This window comes from Gorilla gorilla, chromosome 2, assembly GCF_029281585.2.
Source record: "Gorilla gorilla gorilla isolate KB3781 chromosome 2, NHGRI_mGorGor1-v2.1_pri, whole genome shotgun sequence".
In the NCBI taxonomy this organism is placed as follows: Eukaryota; Metazoa; Chordata; class Mammalia; order Primates; family Hominidae; genus Gorilla; species Gorilla gorilla.
This window is the reverse complement of record NC_086017.1, coordinates 180,520,653-180,541,711: the sequence shown is the minus strand read 5'-3', so window position 1 is coordinate 180,541,711 and position 21,059 is coordinate 180,520,653. Positions and strand designations below refer to the sequence as shown.

The 21,059-nt window shown below is 38.8% G+C and overlaps 1 protein-coding gene and 1 long non-coding RNA gene across 8 annotated transcripts in view; one reads left to right on the top strand and one right to left on the bottom strand.

The window, feature by feature from the left end:
* Window positions 1-1,379, bottom strand: part of LOC109026377 (uncharacterized) — a 29,034-nt gene extending 27,655 nt beyond the window's left edge. Inside the window, exon 1 of the long non-coding RNA XR_002005399.3 lies at window positions 1,311-1,379. This is a non-coding gene — a long non-coding RNA (uncharacterized lncRNA). The remainder of the gene's footprint in view (window positions 1-1,310) is intronic.
* MECOM (MDS1 and EVI1 complex locus) overlaps window positions 1-21,059 on the top strand; it is a 576,150-nt gene that overhangs the window by 210,377 nt on the left and 344,714 nt on the right. The window lies entirely within an intron of this gene.

Sequence of the window (21,059 nt, the reverse complement as noted above, 5' to 3'; positions counted from 1 at the left end):
GGCTGGGATGTTTTTGAGAAATTTATCATATGCATTGCTTAGTACCTTAAGACCTTAAGGCTTAATGGCTATAGTGCATGACTGCAAGTGAGCACAGTTCCTATTTACCATGGTATGCTTCATTTGTGCTCCATCTCTCACCTTAAAGAAAGAAAAGACCTTTCATGATTGAGCTTCATTTGGCTTTGCTTTCAAAACGTTAAGGTCTTTATATGATGTTCTCTCTGTTGACAGATACTACTCCTGGTAGATTGGCTACAGGAGATTTTGGAGTCATGATTTCAAATAAAATTTCAGGGTCAAAAATTTATCATGGTATGGAGGTGTCAAAGTCTGGATTCCAGTGTACCTGAAGCCAAATGTATTATGGAAAGTGACATTACCTCCTTATAATAGTATTAAATATTTAATGGTACTTAAGAATTAAATGATTTTCCACCCTCCTCAAACCACCGAACAGTTGATCTCTTTCATTTATTACGGAATTGGGAATAATCAAGAGTAGTTGAGATGTGAATGCTTCATTGGAATTATGCAATGTGTTATGACAATGTCTGACTCATTATGGTTTGCTGCCATATGCAGTGAAAAAGGAAATCAGGATGCAAATTCCTCTTTCCAGTCCAGGGGTCTCACATGCACACTCCTGTGGATGCTATTCTAAAATATTTGATTAAAGATAATGTGGCTTTACCAGTACCTCTCTTGCCATAATATCCCAAATTTACAGGTGCCTTTGAAGTTAGATGTACACTGAATTAAAAATCTGGCTTTACCCCTAGTTGGATAAATTTGTTTATTAGTTGCTCTGAACATCATTTTACTCCTGTGTAAAACGGTGAAAACACTGTCTTGAAGGATTGTTGTGTGGCACAAATGAGATAATGTATAGAAGATGCTTAGCATGTGATGGGTGACCTATAAATATATACTAAGTTAGTTCTATATCTTCTTAAAATCCTGGTCAGGCACCTAAGCGTTCCCACAAAGTATAACACGAGTGGCATTTTACAAGATATGGTAGCAAGGCTAGTTGCTCAGTATATTAGATCAAGGAGCTCATGAGACAAATTCAATTACATGAAAATATTTTTTAAATGTCTACTATAGGTCAGGTTCCAGTGATGACCTAAAGATCACCTCGCCATTGGTCACCATCATCACTGTAATAGCTTCTAATTTCTCCCCTCCTCATCCATAGCAGTTTCCAGTTGAATTTCCAAGCTACAGATCTGATCACACCATGACTCCTAGTTGCCCAGCCATTTAGCACCACAAACAAGGGTTTAAATAATATCCTTCTGACATACCATTTCAGCTTCATTTCTTGCCTTCTCTTTTATGCCTATATTCCAGCTATGCAGAGTTATTCACCAATCTTTCATTTGTAGGTCACATTTGTGCTTTTTCTTTGCCTAGAATGTACTTCCTTCCACTCAACTGTCTTGGCATGGCCAAATCCTCGTTCGAGATGTATTTCAAATTTGAGCTCTGGTGTGTAGCCTTTCCAGTCTTTCCAGGTGGAGATGGTTTCTTCCTCTTAGTTGTTTCCTGAATACTTTGTGTGTAATAAACCACTCATCATGTTGTGCTGTAAACATCTGTTTCTGTGCTCTGCTTCCCACTATGGATTCCTTGAAGACAGTGACAGAGTTGACATTTTTACTTCTAGAAATTAACATGGTACGTGGAACACACGTAGACGCTTGCCCTGTGCACCTGGAAAAGCTGCAGACAATCAGTGCCAGCCCATAAAAGCAGTCAAGAGAGAGGCTCTACCCTGCAAGGCCACAGGGGCAGAGCTGCCCAAGACCATGGGAACCCCCTCTTGCATCAGTGTAACCTGGATGTGAGACCTGGATTCAAAGGAGATCATTTTGGAGCTTTAAATTTGACTACCCCACTGGATTTTGGACTTGCATGGGCCCTGTAACCCCTGTAACCCCAAATGAAATAAACATCCTGCATTATTCATCTGTTCCCTCCCCCAGTCAACTAAAATTTACAAAATGCCTGCTTTGCCTGGCCACCTTCTAGCTACTGAATGAGAAGGTGGATTTTTATAGGAGAAGATGGAGGTGGAGCAGGAGAACTCTAGGGCATGGGTGGCAGAGGGCACCAATAAGACTTAATTCTTCCACCCTTGGGAATTGTAGACATCTTCACAAGGGGTCAAGAAATTGGGTGGTTCAGAGCAATTTCCTTTACATCTCAAGGATGAGGAAGACTTGAACTAATGTAGAATCTTCTAGATTGTAGATAAAATGAAGGAGTTGGATTTCAATATTTTACAATGAGGATCCCTTTTCATAACATAAAAAATTCTTAGACCTGTAAGTATTTATTTGTTGACAAAATTATACTGAAAAAAATAACTGAAAATTCAGTAACTGTTAATTAATTTTCCACTTAGTGAACCACAATGGCATGTGCAGGGAGTGCCTAAAGCTTGGTGCACCCCCTGAACAAGCCATCCTGATAGGGATGAGGGCAGTAGCACTGCATAGTCATTAGGAGCATGGGCTTTTGAATCAGGCAGACTTGGGTTCAAATCTTGGTTCTGACACCAGGTATATGATCATGAGAAGCTCTCTCAGTCTTTATTTCCTTAACTGAAAAAACAGTAATAGTGACCTCACAGTGGGTGCTGGTGTGGGATTTAAGATAATAAAGGTAGATAAAGATAACGCACAACACACAGAACTACTACCCACTTAATTATCAGGAAAGGGAGGGTAGCTTAGCAAGTTCTATGATGTAAACTCAGGGCAAGGTGGCTCTGTGGAAGACCAGGCTTATTTGTGTAGCATGGAGAGTGTCTGTATTACTTCGGTTTTATGCTGCTGATAAAGACATATCTGAGACTAGGAAGAAAAAAAGGTTTAATTGGACTTACAGTTCCACATGGCTGGGGAAGCCTCAGAATCATGGCAGGGCAAATGGCAAGAGAAAATGAGGAAGAAGCAAAAGCGGAAACTCCTGATAAACCCATCAGATCTTGTGAGACATATTCACTATCATGAGAGTAGCAAGGGAAAGACTGGCCCCCATGATTCAATTACCTCCCCCTGGTTCCCTCCCACAACACGTGGGAATTCTAAGAGATACAATTCAAGTTGAGAGCTGGGTGGGGACACAGCCAAACCATATCATTCCACCCATGGCCCCTCCAAATCTCATGTCCTCACATTTCAAAACCAATCATGCCTTCTCAATGGTCCCCCAATGTCTTAACTAATTTCAGCATTAACTCAAAAGTCCACAGTCCAAAGTCTCATCTGAAACAAGGCAACTCCCTTCCACCTATGAGCCTGTAAAATCAAAAACAACCTAGTTGCTTCCTAGCTACAATGGGGGTACAGGTATTAGGTAAATACAGCCATTCCAAATGGGAGAAACTGGCCAAAACAAAGGGGTTACAGGGCCCATGCAAGTCCAAAATCCAGTGGGGTAGTCAAATTTAAAGCTCCAAAATGATCTCCTTTGAATCCAGGTCTCACATCCAGGTTACACTGATGCAAGAGGGGGTTCCCATGGTCTTGGGCAGCTCTGCCCCTGTGGCCTTGCAGGGTAGAGCCTCTCTCTTGACTGCTTTTATGGGCTGGCACTGATTGTCTGCAGCTTTTCCAGGTGCACAGGGCAAGCTGTCAGTGGATCTACCATTCTGGGGTCTGGAGGATGGTGGTCCTCTTCTCACACTCCACTAGAAAGTGTCCCAGTAGGGACTCTGTGTGGGGGCTGTGACCCCACATTTCCCTACTGCACTGCCCTGGCAGAGGTTCTCCATGAGGGCCCCGCCCCTGCAGCAAACTTTTGCCTGGGCATCCAGGCATTTCCATACATCTTCTAAAATCTAGGCAGAGGTTCCCAAACCTCAATTCGTAACTTCTGTGTACTCACAGGCTCAACGCCACTTGGAAGCTGCCAAGACTTGGGGCTTCCACCCTCGAAGCCACAGCCCAAGCTCTATGTTTGTTCCTTTCAGCCATGGCTGGAGTGGCTTGGACACAGGGCACCAAATTCCTAGACTACAAACAGCATGGGGACCCTGGGCCCACCCACAAAACCACTCTTTCCTCCTGAACCTCCAGGCCTGTGATGGGAGGGGCTGCCATGAAGGTCTCTGACATGGCCTGGTGACATTTTCCCCATGGTCTTCCTACTTATGCAAATTTCTGCAGTTGGCTTGAGTTTCTCCTCAAAAAGTGGGTTTTTCTTTTCTACTGCATCATCAGGCTGCAAATTTTCTGAACTTTTACGCTCTGTTTACGTTTTAAAATGGAATGCTTTTAACAGTACCCAAGTCACCTCTTGAATGCTTTTCTGCTTAGAAATTTCTTCTGCCAGATACCCTAAATCATCTCTCTCAAGTTCAAAGTTCCACAGATCTCTAGAGCAGGGGCAAAATGCCTCCAGTCTCTTTGCTAAAATGTAGTAAGAGTCACCTTTGCTCCAGTTTCCAACAAGTTCCTCATCTCCATCTGAGACCACCTCAGTCTGGATCTTACTGTTCATATCACTATCAGCATTTTTATCAAAGCCATTCAACAAGTCTCTAAGAGGTTCCAAGCTTTCTCACATTTTCCTGTCTTCTTCTAAGCCCTCCAAACTGTTCCAATCTCTGCCTGTTACCAAGTTCCAAAGTCACTTCCACGTTATCGGGTATCTTTTCAGCAACACCCCACTCTACTGGTACCAATTTACTTGTTTTCATGCTGCTGATAAAGACATACCCGAGACTGGGAAGAAAAAAAGGTTTAATTGAGCTTACAGTTCCACATGACTGGGGAGACCTCAGAATCATGGTGGGTGGTGAAAGGCACTTCTTACATGGTGGCAGCAAGAGAAAATGAGGAACAGGCAAAAACGGAAACCCCTGATAAACCCATCAGATCTCATGAGACTTATTCACTATCACGAGAATAGCACGGGAAGGACCAGCCCCCATGATTCAATTACCTCCCCATGGGTTTCTCAGACAATGCGTGGGAATTCTGGGAGATAGAATTCAAGTGGAGATTTGGGTGGGGACACAGCCAAACCATATCAGTGTTGCTCATGAAAATTTGATGGGGAGCGTCTAGAAATCTGTGACCAGAAGGATGGGCTATGTTGTGACACATCTGGTAAAGGCTTTCAGGTATCTTCCTTGATGTAAGAACTGAGAGTCCTCATAAGATTTGGGAGTAAGGGCAACAAGATCAAAATGATACTTCAGGAACTCTGAAAAAGATTTGGAAGTAGACGGTAGGAAAGACAGGGCAAAGGATAACTTAAACATGTTTCCAAAGTTATCTGCTATCAGTACGAAGAAAGAGCCCTGAGATGCAGTTACGAGAAACTTATGAAAGAATGAGTTTGGGGATGAAAGTATGGGGATTATAAGAAATTCTCTTTTTAGTGGGATTTAATGTGAAAAGGGCTCACAGACCTCAAGAGAGTGGAGGAGCCAGAGCTAACTGTCTAGTGCTGAGAGTCCTCTTCTGTCCTCAGAGAGAACTGAAGCAGTTGTTCAGAGTAGCTGGACTTTTCCCTCTGCTCCTCAGGGAGGGATTGCTAAAATGAAAGCCCAAACTGACCTCTGCTGTGTTTTCAGATGAGCACAGCAAGCATCAGACCCAGTACTGTCAGTGGGAAACAGCGGAAGAGTATTGAGAGGAGATGAGCCTGTTCAAACAGGATAATGAAGAATAAAATAAATGCCATGGGATTGGATAAGATGGAGGCTGTTGGCAAAGTCAGAGAAGGGCTTTTCTTGGAATGATGAGAACAGAAGATAGGTTAAAGCCTTAACTATTTGAGGGCAGATAGAGAAGGCATTCTGTTTTTTGTTTTGTTTCCCTGCTTCTTAACACTGTGATTGGTTCCTAAGATGGGCAAAGATATTACAATATAAACATGGGTATTTAATGCAAACCTATTTCATAGGTCACAATAGGTCTGGGGGTAGATTGGGGCTACATTTCTTCCCCCTTCCCTTCCCCCCACAGAGAGTAGTGCAGCGCCTTAAACACCACAATAGTTACACCATAAATATTTTATGACTGAGTGAGGGTAATGAAGGGACCTAATGTGAGGGGCATGAATGGAATCTTTGATGGTGGCATTTGGAAGAGAGTCAAGGAGCCTGCTCACAGGGAAGAGACCCCACTGAAATTTCCATTAGCAATATCTTCTTTTCCATGGGATACCAAGAAATTTCAAAGCAGATTGGAAGGAGAGAAATCCCAGTTCTGGTAGATACTTTCAAATATTATGAGGAGAAAACATAATCTTTATAAACTCATTGTGAATTTTTTTTTTTGACGCTGTGGTGGAATAACTCCTCTTTCAAGGGGTTTATTCACTGAAATTCAGCAGTTACTGAGCACCTACTGAATGTTAGACACTGGACTAGGTTCCGTGGAAGTTTTGAAAAGAATACAGACCTCCATTCAAATGACTGTAATACAAAGCAGTGTATTAGGGCCATGAAGGTACTACTCCATTTGACCAATTCTGTATTCAGGGTCAAAAACTATAGATAGAAAAAAATGTGAAAACCTCATCGATAGTGGTGTTTCCGAAGTTATGGGGCACCTTGAGTCCAGTAGTAGAAAAGAGACCACAAAAACTGTTTCTGTGCCTTCATCTGCAATAGCCTCACTTTTAGAAAACTCTTCTTATTTGTTTGTTTTGCCTGTTTGCCTCTTTTGATGTCTTTATTCTTCCACTAAAAGTTAGTGGTCATTGTCTCTACAATCCCTTAATATATGATTCTTTGACATGAAACATCTGAAGCTTCCTTTCCTGGCATGGAAGAGATTACATTAGTATACCCACCTAATTGGGATGCTTACCTGCCTAGCCACTATGGATATTTTTATCTTGTTACTAGCAACCTCTTATGTTTTCTGTGCTTACTAGAAAATAAAAGCAGACTATTAAAACTCTCTGATTCATACTTTAATGGCATATAGAAGTTACTCATAAGAAGTGTAACACAAGCCTGGGCGAGGTGGCTTATACCCTGATCCCAGCACTTTGGGAGACTGAGGTAGGCAGATCATCTGAGGTCAGGAGTTCGAGACCAGCCTGGACAACATGGTGAAACCCCATCTCTACTAAAAATACAAAAATTGGCTGGATATGGTGGCTCATGCCTGCAATTCCAGCACTTTTGGAGGCTGAGGTGGGTGGATCACCTGAGGTCAGGAGTCTGAGACCAGCCTGGCCAAAATGGTGAAACCCTGTCTCTACTAAAAATACAAAAATTAGCTGGGTGTGGTGGCATGTGCCTGTAATCCCAGCTACTCAGGAGGCTGAGGTAGGAAAATTGCTTAAACCTGTGAGGTGGATGTTGCAATGAGCTGAGATTGTGCCACTGCACTCCGGCCTGGGCAACAGAGAGAGACTCCATCTCAAAACAAAACAAAACAAAACAAAACAAAACATTGGCCAGGCGTGGTGGTGGGTGCCTGTAATCCCAGCTACTCAGGAGGCTGGGGCAGGAGAATCACTTGAACCCGAGAGGTGGAGGTTGCAGTGCGCTGAGATTGCACCACTGCACTCGAGCCTGGGTGACAAAGCAAGACCCCCCTCTTTAAAAAAAAAAAAAAAAAAGAAGAGAAGAAGAAGTGTAACATAGCTAAAAAAGCATCTTTTATTTCTGATATTCCCATCTGCCCAAAATTTTATGCATATTTGACATAATTGCAGACAAGTCCATTGTAACAACTAGTCTTTCTACATGCACATAATACCATGGTGTTATCTGAGATTTGAGATGTTGTGCATCTCAAATTTGCTAAGGAAATGTAAAATGAACATTTTTCTGTCTCCTATAGTCTTTCTATTTTTTGATAAAGATAGAATTCTTGGGTTTGGTGAAAAGGACATATGCTTACTAGTATATGTCAGTGAATGTGCTAACAGGCTTGTACTGGTACAGAGTTTTAAAAATGGGTATGATTCAAATATTTAAGTTGCTATATACACTCAAAGTATTGTTTGGTGATAGAAATTATTATTATTGTAAAATTTTTCATTTGGTACAAAATCTTGTCGTACAGCACAGAAACGTGAATATCTTGGTTGCGCTGCTTTAGAGATGAAGGTTCTGTCCAAGGCACCAATGGCTTGAATTTCTCCTGGAGAGCCATGGACTCTGTCTGTCCACTCAGCTCAGGCTGAGCTGTCACATCAGCCAGCTTGGGAAATGGCTACACGTGTGTCTACCCAGGCTGCCCAGAGCAATGTCCAGGATTATTAGACTCATTGTTATCTGTATTCCTCATGTCAGTGCAGTTTCTGCTCCTCTAGATTATTTAAACTATTTGGGAAATTAATTGTGCACCTAAGGTACGGTCAGCTCTGCAGATAGGAGGATCAGCTGGCCTCTGTGCCTTTAATGAGATGAAATTTTCTCAATGATCCTGGCATTTAATCCTTGGTAGACCACCCAACATGAATATCTCTTCATATCCAGAGGTGATTACTTGACTCTTGGGTCTGGGGCGAGCTGTCTAAACTGGTGGAGAGAAGGGGCTAGTTATGTTTAATTTCTCATCTCCCCCTCCCAACATCACCAATACGAAGGGGAAAGAGAAGTTGTTTCCTTCAGAAGCTTTGGAGGGCATATGGTTTATCCCTAAAAAGATGAGCAATGATAACAGGTCTCATTACAAGTATGACAATTGTAACTTGACATAAAATAATCCAAACCTTGTCAATTCACTCAATTGCAAACTATTTAGAGTGTCGTCTTCCCCCACCCCAACCCCACTCCCTCCTCCCACCCCATCCCCTACCCTTCTAGCACCTTACATGCCAACAGGCTTCCATCTTCCTTCAATCCCTCTCTCATTGGGTTTCCCCTGCCTGGAATGCTTTTCTTGGACCTCCACTTGGCAAATTTTACTCATCTTTCAAGGCTTCCTCCATGAAACCTTCCTTGGCCCCAGCATGGCCTCCACAACCCCTCTGTTTTGATTCTCTGTCTATTAAAGCATTTCGCATTTCAACAAGAAGGCTTCCCAACAGGATTGTGAGCTGTGTACAGCCAAGCAAAATTTTCTTGATTATTATTATTTTATTACATAACTCTTGATATATTGAAAAGAATATATATATACACATATAAAACATAACGTATACGATATATGTAGAAGTAATGGAATATAAAAATAAAACGAACACTTGTGAACTCACTAGCTAACTCAGGAAGTGGAACGCAACCAAATTATTTTATCTCTCTATGTGCATTTTCCCTATCTCATTCTTCTGCCTTACTCTAGAAGTAAGCCCTCCTCTGAACTTTAATCATTCTTCTACTTTAAAAAATGGTTTTATTGCTTATGTATGTATTACCAAACAATATATTGTTTGGCTTTGCTTGTTTTTGAGTTAGAAATTTTTTCCTGGGCCTTCCTTGCTTTTCTACATGCAATATTTTGTTTCCAAGATTCACCCATGTTATTCATTTTCACTGTTGTATAATATTTCATTTTGTGACTATACCACCGTTTATTTATTCATTTTCTTGTGGATGTGTCTTTTGGGTTTGCAGTTTTTCATATAAGGAATGTGGACAAGAACAGCCTCAAACATGTCTTCTAGTATGTACATACAAGACTGGAATTGGCATGTCAGGGATATAGCACAAGATAGTACAATATTGTTTGGAAGTAATTGTGCCAATTTACACACACACCAGCAATGTGCAAGAGTTTCTGCATTCTTCACATATTTATACCACTTGGTATTACCCTATTTGCCCATCTAGGAGACGTAAAATACTATCTCATTACAGCCTTAATTTGTATTTGATTTCACATGTTTGTGGACCTTTTGTGTTTCCTATTTAGTGAAATCCTGTTTATGTCTATGGCCTATTTTAACATTGAGTTTTTGTTTTAGTCTTATTTATTTTAGAAGTATTCTGGATACTAATATATTCTGGATACTAATATTTAGTTAATAATATATTAACTATATTAATATTAAATAATATTAATAATATTAATATTCTGGATACTAATCCTTAGTTAATTATGTATATTTTTAAATATCTTTCCTAGTTTGTCTTTTCTTTCCTTATGTGATCTCTAAATGAACAGGTCTTATTTTAATGTAGTCTGTTTTATCAGTCTTTGCTTTTATGAGTAGTAATTTGTAGGTCTTGCTTGAGATTGTTTTTAATTTATGTTTTAATCTTTGCCCCCAGCACCCAACCTAGATTCACAATTACAGTAAATTTTGGTTGAAAATAATGAATTAATAAATACTATGGACAGAAGATTAATAAAAAGTTGTTTTATTTGCCAAACACACATGGTTTTAAATGATTGGATTGAACACTGCATATTGGAACAAGAAAACCCGATAGTACCTGAAACATTTCTTCACGTGCTGGCTGTGGCCATCTCTATGGCCAGCCAGTACCCCATCCATATCCCTTCACCATTTCTGTGCATATTCACATGACTTCCAAATGCTTTGCCTGAGACTGCCCGGCCAGAGCATGGGGCAGGTCAGAAGTGTGAGGAATTACATCCCCTGGGATAAGCTCTCAACAAATGACTGATGGGAATCGGTGGATAAAACCCCAGATCCCTCACCTCAGCTGTGCTGATCTAGAGTTCCCTAGTGCTAACTCGATTGATAGCACACCCTTTGTTGACTTCTGGCCCTTTTCTGTCTCACTGTCTACTCCCTTAACCCACGTTTCCTGGGACCACCTCTGAAATAAACTACGGACTCTTGAACCATTGTCTCAGGGTCTGCTGGTGCAATTAAGAATGTGTGAATGTCAAATTTTGACTCAGAAACTTGACTACTTTTGATTTAGGATTGAATAATCTTTAAAAAAAAAACCAAGCAAAATGTTCTTATTGTTATCCTGTAATTGGGCAGCTATTACCGGGTGAAGCCCAGAGTGAGAAGGTGTATAGTTTAGGGATAAAGCGCGTGGGCTCTAGAGCTAGACAATCAGGGTTTGAATTATGGCTGTTTAAAAATCATTTATTCTTTTTCCTAATATTACTGCTTCAATTTCCTTACATATAAAATGGGGATGAGAGTCATATCTACCTCATGGGCTATTATGAGGATTAAATGAGCTAATATATATAGAGTGCTAAAACTAGTGTTTGGCTCATGGTTGTGTCATATACTTTCCTGGAGCCATTGAATAATAAAACATCCCTTGATACATTTTAGGAGGATGAGATTTTTATGCATTTCTTGTCACTCTATATATGACATTGCAATTAGGCTCTGCTAAAAGTTTATGAAGTCTGGTCTAGCCATTCAAAAATAACTTTCTAATTGCTTTTAAGGAAAAAGTTCTAATCTAAGTGTTGAACTCTACTCTGAGACCCCCTTTAGCACCTGGAGAGAAGGAAAAATGCCATATGAAAACAGGTTTCTTTATAAATCTATGCTTTTCATTTTTCTTTAACTCAAGAATAGCTTTACCCTTATTTGCTGGGTGTTACAGGTGGACAAGAGGGAAATATATAAAGAAGGTTTTTGTCTCCAAGAATTACATTCCAAAAAGTTTGACTCTGTTAAATGGAGAGAGTTATAATTTGAATCTTTGTGGTTATCAAAGAAGGTGCTTTTGTGAATATTATGTTAACTAATCTTGGAGATTCTATCATGGGATCCGGTTTGAGTTCCTTAAACTTTTCTTATGACTAATAATTGCAAAAAAGTTAATATTTGAATGTCTCCTATACCTTTAACAATAAACCTTCCTATATAGAAACTAGGCTTTATCTGAGACCCAATTTAATAGATTGATTTTAGTTAACCAATACATTTTCCTTGCATTTCAAAGTATTTGGGACACAGCTTAGTTAAATGGCAAGTTAACTGGATTTGAAGGCAGAAAATCTGGCATTGTCCACCCCCTAATTAGATTTATGACAGTGGAGAATATTAGTTTAATATTGTAAGCCTTGGTTTCCTTATCTGGGAGATGGAGAAAATAATGAAATCTAGTTACAGAGCTGTGTGAATCATAAAGTGAAATACAAAACTCTAATTGGTTCATAAAAGATTTTATTTTACTCATGAGACTTTTAAAGTACTCTGAAATTATTTTTAGCCATAGCAAAATAACTGCTTCATAATTTTTTTCTCTTATATTCTCTATGATTCCAGAAAGAAAATTACCCTTAAAATATATTTTTTCTAATGAATAAAATAATCTTGTTAATGTCATTCAAGCTCAAGTATTTTCAGTTGTATTGATTTGGACTCTTTAGTCAAAACATAAAAATTTATTAAGAATAAAAAATTTCCAAAAATTTTAAATATTCTTAATCCAGAGTCATATTTGTTTCTCAATTTAAGTAACATTGAATATTTATCCAATTCAGTCAGTCTAACACATAGTTATTGAGCCCTAATTATGTGTTAGTTACTGTATTAGGCACTGAAAAGTGATTGAAAAAAAGGATTTTTTATTTGGCAACATCGTATCAATGTCAAAAGAGAAAACTATAATTCCACCATTAATTTTGCTAATCCAAATCGTATTGAAGAAACTCACGTGTAGAAAAGCCATTTAGGGCCAGGCACGGTGCCTCACACCTGTTATCCCAGCAATTTGGGAGGCTGAAGCAGGCAGATCACCTGAGATTGGGAGTTTGAGATCAGCCTGACCAGCATAGAGAAACCCCGTCTCTACTGAAAATACACAATTAGCCAGGCGTGGTGGCGCATGCCCGTAATCCTAACTAGTTGGGAGGCTGAGGCGGGGGAATCGCTTGAACCTGGGAGGCGGAGGTTGAGGTGAGAGATCGCGCCATGTACTCCAGCCTGGGCAACAAGAGCGAAACTCTGTCTCAAAAAAAAAAAAAAAAAAAAAAAAGCGATTTAGCCAGAATTTCCCTTTTTTTTTTGCATCATAGACTCAGAACCAATTGCAAAACATAAGCACAATGTGATATTTCTTCCTTAGCTATGTAAACAAAGACATGCATACAAATAAGGGGATATGGATCTTCTCACCATATTCAGAAATAGCCAGTTGTAGTCTGTTTTTTATGTCAACATATTGTGAAAGATAATTGAAATTCCAGCAAGTGCCTATGTTATTAACAGTGGAGTTGATGCCATTATAATCTTGTAAACATCCAGACAAATACAGCCAGATACATTGAAGAATGATCAAGTTTTGTAACCCACTGTAGTGCTTAATAATGTTACCATTTTGGTCCATTATCGGAATATTGTATCTGCTTGAATTAATGTTTATAATGGCACTTTACTGCTATTGTCTGCTTGTTTTTATACTGATTTATGTGGTTATTAGACTGAATGCGATTTATGTTGAATTTTTTCAAGAAATGCAGTTTAGCAGAAGCACAAGTCGTTCTAAATAAACTGAATTAAGAAATCAAAGATACAGAAGACACTAGTTTTGGCCCTCTAATTGTCTACAGCAAGAAAATATATATTTTAAAAGGAAATATGAGTTCACAAGAAGATAAATAGACACATAATCCAGAGGCCAGTTGCTGGCAGAATTTCTTAGTTTGATGTGACTCTCTTTTTGACAGTTCTCCTAAGGTAGGTTATTTTGGAGAAAACATATGTTTCCATTTTCTCTCCCTCTGCTTCCCTTTGGGTCCCCAGGCTCCACTAGGGTCACAGAAACATTAAGGCTTTTGTCACTGTGATTAATAGCTCTTAAGATCATCTTTAATTCACTCACTAATGACTGAGGGTCTTTCTGCTCTCCAAGTAATCGGGTGATGTATGAGCCGATAGTACACCTTGTGGCAGAGGTGAAAATCATTCAGGCAATGCAAATATTGTCACGGGAACAAATGTTTTCCCTGTTAATAAAAATTAATGAATTCTACCCAGGAGCTAGTTAAGGAAGCTGTGGCGAAGGAAATCCAAACACAAATAACTTCTTACTGTTAAAAATCACTTATGTATCCTTTCTAGATATAGAAAAAGACCATCATTGCTGCGTATTTCCATAAGAGATGAAATAATGACAAACTATAGAAATGCACTATGTTGTTTTTAAATTATCTTTTTCAGGTTCTTGAGTTTATTAAAAATTGTGAACTTTGGCATCTTATTTGTTATAACCTTGGTTAAACTACAGGCTTCCTGTACTGTACTAGCCTAATGAATACATTCCTCTTTTCATAGCCTAGTTAGGACCAAGAATTATAGTGGTCAGGGTTTATAACTATAAAATGATGTAATGAAGTTTAAATTTGAAAAACTCCTTGTAACACATCATAAAAGATTGATGAAACAGACTGGAGATTAATAAGTGGTTCGAATAGTTTTGAGAGAAAAAACAACAAAAACATTTGTTAACGCTATCATTATATTTATTGAATTCTTTAAAAATAAAAACATCTCCTCTCTTAAAAATTTGCCCCACATCATTAAAGCTTTTTCCTTACTACATCTACCTCAACCCCAGTTCATTTTGTAAGACAATAAATGTACAATGTTGTGAGGTGTGCCTGCTCTTTATGTACAGACACTTGCTATAGAAATAAATCTGCTGTCTTTTTGTTTCATTTTGATAGTCCATGATTCTTTCTTCTAATGACCAAAATTCATTGTCTCAATGGAATAAATATTTCTGAAATAGCTCTCAGTCCTTCCCCTATCATTTACATCTTAGAACAAAACAAAAAAAAAAACAGTAAACTTTTAAAAGACATCATTTTACCTCTCCACTGTGCTCATCTACAAAGGAACATATTACTGAGGAGGAAAAAAGCTCAACTTGTTACTATTATTTCTGGTAGGCACCCAAGGAGAGTAGCTAATTTGTTTTTCATCAATGCCAAGGACAAATTAAAACAAAAAACCTAACTGAATTATGCATTTATATGTGCTTGCTTCTAAAGTATGCTTATTTTCCCCAGAATGTTCAAATGAAAACATAAAAAATTTGACTGTATATTTGTTTAGTATCTCAGAATTTATTTATACAATTTTTAAATTAACTGAATTTTAAAATTATTGAAGGACATGTGATATTCATTATCTAAATAAACTAAATTTGAAAAATATTAAAGGGAACATAATCTTAATTATCAATTACGTTTTGACACTTGGAGAATGGGTAAAATTCAAGAGGCAATTTCTGCCACCTCCCCATTATTAAGAATAAACGCTTTTTTTTCCAGATGAATTCAGATAACAGCTCTCCAACGTTAAACTTGGAAGTAGGATCTTTCTCTAGATAGGTGCTTCTCCAAAGGTGATCTTTGAATCTCCTGCGTTCAAACATTTGAAAGGTCTCACCCTACAGTCACAGTAAATCTCTGGGGACAAGCCCTGTGTATTTGCATTTTTAACAAGCACTCTAGATGATTTTTTCACAAAGGTTAAAAACTACTGCTCTCAATGTTATTGAAAGAAATTTTCTTTCTTTCTTTCCTTTCTTTTTCTTTCTCTTTCTTTCTTTCCTTTCTTTTTCTTTCTCTTTCTTTCTTTCTTTCTTTCTTTCTTTCTTTCTTTCTCTTTCTCTTTCTTTCTCTTTCTTTCTTTCTTTCTTTCTTTTCTCCTTCCCTCCCTCCCTCCTTCCCTCCCTTCCTTCCTTTTTTCCTTCCTTCCTTCCTTCCTCTTTCTTTTCTTTCTTTCATTCTGTCTGTCTGTTTGTCTTTCTTTTCTTTCTTTCATTCTGTCTGTCTTTCTTTTCTTTCCTTTCGAGTTTCGCTGTTGTTGCCCAGGCTGGAGTGCAATGGCGTGATCTCTGCTCACTGCAACCTCTGCCTCCTGAGTTTGAGCAATTCTCCCGCCTCAGCCTCCCGAATAGCTGGGATTACAAGTGTGCCCCACCACACCCAGCATATTTTTGTAGTTTTAGTAGAGATGAGGTTTCACCATGTTGGCAGACTGATTTCGAACCCCTGACCTCAGGTGATCCACCCGCCTCGGCCTCCCAAAGTGCTGTGATTACAGGTGTGAGTCACCACACCTGGCCTAGTCAAAGAAATTTCATCATGACAACATTGGTTCTAATATATAGAATACTTTTTTTCCATTTACATAAAATGAATTTTCCACAATTGGGTCTCACCGTTTCTATAAACTTTTATATCTTACCCTTGATTCCAAAAGAAAAATGTTGAGTTTACACAGCTTCAGTACATACCTGGTGGGTAAAGGGTTTGGGCAAGTGCGGACAGCAAGGAAATCAAATATGAGCTTTTTGCCCAGAGAAGTTCTAATCACATAGTAAACAGTTAGAATTTACACGGGTCTTTATTTAATTAAGCCTGAGAACCACTATTTAGTTGCAGCTGGAGCAGAATCTTGGCACAGAATAGAACAATCTACTGTAGCCTTTAACCTTTTCGCTTTTAACTGTGCTTATAAGCATGTGTGTTTCTTTAAAAAGGTGCTGCATATCTTTAAGCACTGTTTGTAGTCTTTGATATAAGGGTCACCTCACTGTGCACACATTTTAAAATTCAATAGTAAAGAAGAAGAATGAAATAGATGTATAGCCTAACAGGGCTTTTTGTGTTCTATGAGGTTGAAATAATTTATCCACATGATGAACCTTCATATTTTAAATGTTTTCTATAATTTTTAATGAAGAAAGTGTATGTCTGTTTGTGTGTGAGAGAGGGAGACTTTGACATCTGCTTAACTGTTTCATAAGTCTTTGAGATCAGCTAAGGCTAAATAATGAGAAGAAAAAAATGACAGCCCGGCACAGTGGCTCACGCCTATAATCCCAGCACTTTGAGAGGCTGAGGCCAGTGGATCATCTGGGGTCAGGAGTTCGAGACCAGCCTGGCCAACATGGTGAAACCCTGTCTCTACCAAAAATATAAAAGTAGCCAAGTGTGATGGTGCACCCCTGTAATCCCAGCTACTCAGGAGGCTGAGGCAGGAGAATCACCTGAACCTGGGAGGCAGAGGTTGTGGCGAGCCGAGATAGTGCCACTGCACGCCAGCCTGGGTGACAGAGCAAGACTCTGTCTAAAAAAAAAAAAGACAGTAGTACTATCACAAAAATGACAGTGGAACTATCACTTTTCTTCATGCCAAAGGGAGAGAATTAAACAAGATTCATACTAGGTCTTGAACTGTTATCTCTCTGGCCTACAGTCAGTTTGTAGACACATGTAGTTTGGCTAACACAATGTGAAAAAAAAAAGGTGAAAAAAAAAAAGGTGAAAAAAAAAAAAAAGGTGAAAAACCTCACCCCAAAATCCAAATTTCTGATTTATCTTGAAGTATCAGATTATGTGGCCATATCAAACCAGTTTTCTCCATGGCAACACTCAGCCATACCTGATAGCAGCTCCCTCCTTTAGATGGAGCACGGCCTCTCCTAACCCCTTGGTCTGTGCCATCTCGTGTTGCCTTACACCTCATTTACCAGGTATGCTGGACGCTCTTAGCCATTTCTATATGTAAGTACTAATTCATGCTACTAAATTGAGAACCCCAAACAGGAGAATCTAAAAATCTCACAACCGTGTGTATTTGGCTTTAGGATTTGTGGCAGACCAGTCTACCTAATTGTATTTACCATGGAAAATATTGAAATTAGTCTGTGCGACTTTGAATCTAATCAGGTGAGTAAATCAGGGAATCCATCAGGGAATTACAAAGTAGGGAAGTTAACTTGAGCTCAAAGTTTGAAATAAGGGCTTTTTTTTCTTGTGCTACCATTTGGCAACAGGTCAAGGGACCTTTATTTCTTCTATGTAGGTCTTAGAGACCTATAATTCTGGAAGACCCTGGTTTTGATAATGTTCTACTAGCAACGGTAAGCCAGTAGGCAGTGCCAACTTTAGAAAACAATTATCAGGACATCTATGCAAGGTATTGCAGCCTCTTAGTAACCACAGGAAGTTCCCAGCCTCTCGCCACAAGCTTGAGTTTCCAAGGCTGACAGGTCCCTGCTACTCCCTTCCTACTCCTCCCACTTGAAGAAAGGCCACAAGTTCAGATTTCCCCACCAGCTAATGACTTTGGGTTTGTCTAACTCTGCTGTAAGCTCTTTGGCATAGTTCAACCTTGCTTCTTTCAGAGGACAAATCTTATCTTTTTATTAGCAAACAGGATGGCTTAGATATGTCTTTATAGGACATTTGCTGGAGCATAATTTAATATGACTCATTTCCCCTTTTATATAAAGACAGTGACTGAAACAGACAAGGGGAAAAACAAGCCCAAAAATGTTATTAGAAACTTGCACTTGAAAATGTGTAAAATACTACTGGAGCTGGGGGATTTATTTAGAATGACTTGGCATTCTTTGCTTGGATGTCTAAATAGGCCTTGTGATACCATTTTTGGCCTCACTTTGAACCTAGTGTAATAAAGAAGGAAATGAAAGCAAAGGTAAACCTAAAGTATTGTTTTACTCTAAATGCTTTCAGTAAAGGGTCTTGTTATCTAATGATTGGTACTAGATGGCTGGTATAAATCGTACTGTCTGTTCTTTGCACTCATGGCTAAAGGAGGCAAAGGCAAAGGAAATCAATTGGAACTAGCAGGTAACAAATGACCAGTCTTAGGCAAACATAGCAGGTAGGGAAAATAGACTTGTGGACATAGATTACTAGGAAATAGTGAGGGAGGCCTTTTTCTCCTTATTCAAAATCCAGTGCAATTATACAAAGTAACTAATTAGACAATTACAAAATACAGGAATTGTTTTATCTGTTACCACTGTAAGCCTAGAGCCTGAGAGCTATTAGTTTTCCAAGGGCCTAAAAAATTACTTGAAAAAAATTACTGGCTTAAAAATATGAATGAAAATGATAAAATCACAATAAATGTTTATTAATGTAGTACTATGTCATCCAGTCCAGTATAATTCAAATCATCTAGAGTTGTGTTTTAATTATGTTAAATATAGAGTGTGGTTACATTTTAATTTTTGATATAACATAGGACGCAGCTTCCAAAATTAAGTAGCTAGGACAGGCAAAAGTCTTAAAATGGCCCTGATGAAAGATTGCATTTTATAGCTATATAACATTTTTTGCCAGAGGCCATCCAGAATATTGGAAATGAGGATTTATTGAAAAACAAACTACCTTTAGCTAGTTCTATGAATGGAATAGACTTAATGTTCAAAGTAGAATCTTACCAGGGAAGGCATCAATGAACATTCTACTTCTGAATTCTCTAAACTCATTCCATTCTTAATCATTTTTCAAAGTTTATTTTCTTCTTTTAGAGTTAAGTGCCCTTCTGCAAAGTACAAGTCAAGCTATATCTTTGAACTTTCAGCTGTAGGAGAGACAGTGGGACTCTGCAACACAGAGACTACCTGATTCTGCATTTATGCCATTCCTCTTGCTTTGTTGTTGAGAATTTTTAATGCACAATATCTTATTTGATCTTCACAACAATACACGGATGTAGAGAAGTGGTGATATCATTGACTCTATTTGGCCAATAATGACATGGAGACTAAGAGGGATTAGTGATACAGTATAAGGTATGCAACTATTAAGTGTGGAAGGGCCTGGAACTAAAATATTTTCATGTTAAACCCATTAAACCTGTTACTACATCTAGCTACTGGACATGTATGAGTTAGGATATTTCTAGAGCCGAATTTTCAAGATGTTTTCTCCTTATAAACTGTACATCTCATCTGGTAGAAAATACGTTTACTCATCCATGCAACATTCAGGCAACAAATATTTGTTGAACATGTGCTATGGGTCAGATAGCATGCTAGTCTCAGCTTGTGATGGAGAATAAGATAGATACATTCCTTCCATTTTGCAGCTTGCATCTGAGGTTACATTCACTGCTTAGACTGAATCTGAGTCAATGTAATCTATTCTTTATACTGCAAAATTATTTAATTAAAAAAGTGAATCTTCCCTACACCAACCCTAAGACAGACAGATACACACCCACACACGTAACACCTATACACAGTGGTTTAATAGGAAGCTTGATTGAATTGTCCAGCAGTTTGTGGATCCTATAGCTGGAATGACAGGAAAAGCTTATATACAGCATATCTGATCAAGTATTCTGAGTTTTCATTCTGGCTGTTACCACAGCATTTATATTGACAAGGAAGTTTAGAGTTGACTCCAGTCTCTCATTTCACCTGACACTCATGATACCTTTTGTATATCCTTAGCTAAAATTAATTATATTCTGCCAATTGTTCCTGTGGCTCTTTGGTTATACCACATTCATATATTTTTGGCTTTGTTTTCTAGTATCCAAGTGCCTGGCTCCTTCTCTAGACTATGAGCTTCTTGAAGACAGAGTCTCTTTTCATTTTCTTTGGACCTTTCTTTTATTTTCTTCCCTTCCCAGTGCCTAGCACAGAGACTTCCAGGTGATGTCAGGGTGAAAACTCAGACCAAGGGCATTGACCTTTGATTCCAATCCCTTTTACCACAAAAGCTCTCATTCTTTTAGTTTGTTGGTCTGAAAAAGTAAATAAAAGCCTTAAGAGTTTTGTTTACAAGAAATAATTTGAGAAAAAAGATATTTTGCAAGTAGAAAAAAGGTACAATAGAGTGTGTATGACCTCATGAGCATATTCTTTTCCAACAAATTTTAAGATTTATATATTCATTTGCTAGGGCTGTCATAACAAAATACCATAGACTGAGTGGCTTAAAGCAGGGGTCTGCAATCCTGCAGTACCGGTCCACGGCCTGTTATTAGGCCTGTTAGGAACTGGGCCGCATAGCAGAAGGTGAGCAGCTGTCAGGTGAGCACTGCTGCCTAAGCTCCACCTCTGTCAGATGACTGACAGCATTCGATTCTCATAGGCAAGTGAACCCTATTGTGAGCTGCGCATGTGAAGGATCTAGGCTCTTTATGAGAATCTAAGGCCTGATGATCTGAGGTGGAAGTTTCATCCCAAAACCAACCCCCCACAGTCCATGAAAAAATTGTCTTCCATGAAACAGGTCCCTGGTTTACAAAAGGTTGGGGACCACTGGCTTAAACAACAGACATTTATTTTGTCGAAGTTCTGAAGTCTGGAAGTCCAAGATCAAGGTTGATTTCTTCTCGCTGTGTTGCCCAGGCTGGAGTGAAGTGGTGTGATGTTGGCTCACAGCAACTTCTGC